This window comes from Meleagris gallopavo, chromosome 25 (genome assembly GCF_000146605.3).
Source record: "Meleagris gallopavo isolate NT-WF06-2002-E0010 breed Aviagen turkey brand Nicholas breeding stock chromosome 25, Turkey_5.1, whole genome shotgun sequence".
NCBI classification, from domain to species: domain Eukaryota; kingdom Metazoa; phylum Chordata; class Aves; order Galliformes; family Phasianidae; genus Meleagris; species Meleagris gallopavo.
Window position 1 is genome coordinate 5,500,147 of NC_015035.2, and position 1,475 is coordinate 5,501,621.

The following is a 1,475-nucleotide window of genomic DNA, read 5'->3' on the forward strand; positions in this document are numbered from 1 at the left end:
ATCCCGGGCGCTTTCCCTGCGCGTCCCCGCTCGGAAATGCCCCTTTTCGCCCCAAGTTGGGCTTCGGAACGGCGGGAGAGGGCGGAGAGGGGCGCGGGGCTGAGACCCGGGCGCTCCCCACGGCTGCGCCCGAGAGAAAGTGGCGATGGCGAAGGGGAAAGTGGGGGGAAAAGCGGTGCGCGGAGCGCGGCTTGGGGTCGCTCGCTCCCCGCTGCCTCCAGCCCTGCCGTACCGTGAGCTGCAGCGAGTTGAGCTCTCCGGCCCCCCGAGTACGATCTCCATCACGGCACAAACGCGGGAGCTGCAAACCCCGCAGGACGGGGCCGCATCGCCCACCCGGTTGCGGTGTTGCGCACGAAGCAGTCGGGCGGGGCGGGCGGGCGCTGCTCTCCCCCTTGCAGCAGCGAAGTGCACCAATTACCTGCGGTGGGACACCGCTGAATCACAGCTCGGAATAAAACCCTCCCGGTCGCTCATTATTGCTGGAATCCCGTCGGGCTGGTTGCTGAGCTCCGGCTTCATCCCATTCCCAGACACTGTGAGCGGCGATGCAGCAGAGCACCAGCCGGCACCCACCGGGGTCCGCTGGCATCCTGAACGCGTACTCAGCTTTTCCTGTCTCTGCTCTTTGCTTTAGGCTGTTCGCGTGCTCCCCTCTGCCTGTTGTGGCCAAGCACGAGGTTTTTGGGGTGCTCCCGTGCAAAGATGGGCAGGAGGTGCCGGGTATCCAGCCGCAGAGCAGAGCCCTGGCTTTGGCCGCACCGCGGTGTGCGGTGGGAAGCAGCGCTTCAGGACGCGTGTGGGGTCATGCAGGCGATGCTGGGAGCAGTGGGGAACAAAGGCTGGCGCGGGGCTGGCAGCTCCCAGCGTGGGGTGCCCCAGGACTGAGCTCTGGAGCAGGTAGGGCTACTGAGGTGTCTGCCAAGTCCTCTCCACCCATCCCTGCATCCCTCGGCAGTGTTGGGCTGCACAGAGGTCAGGAAACCCCGCAGGGCAGCCCCCTTGCTGTGCCCGCAGGATGGGGCAGCCAGGACAGGACAGGTGGGTGCTGGGATTTGTGCCCCTCGCTCTGCTCAGTGCTCAGCACACGAACACCAAATCGTGCTATGACCGCTGCCGGTTTGGGTGGGATGGGAAGTGGGGCTGCCTGGATCCCCTGCAGAGAGCTGATGAGCACGACTTCAGCCTTCAATTTGAATGGCTTTGAATTCTGCGGCTTCTCCAGCCCCTTCATTTTAATTAAATAAATTTTTTAGTGGGAGAAGGCTAACTTTCATTTGCATGCGTAATTGGCTATGCCATTACCCTTATGGGACGTGCAAATTCGGGACGGCGGTGCTCCGTAGGGCGCTGTGCCGCTCCCCGTGTGGGCACAAGGCGGGCACAGCGCCCACTCCCGGGCTGTGATGGAGCCCCGCACGCAGCGCGATCCCCTTCGGCCGGGCGGAGCCGGAGCCCGGCTGCAGCCACGGGCA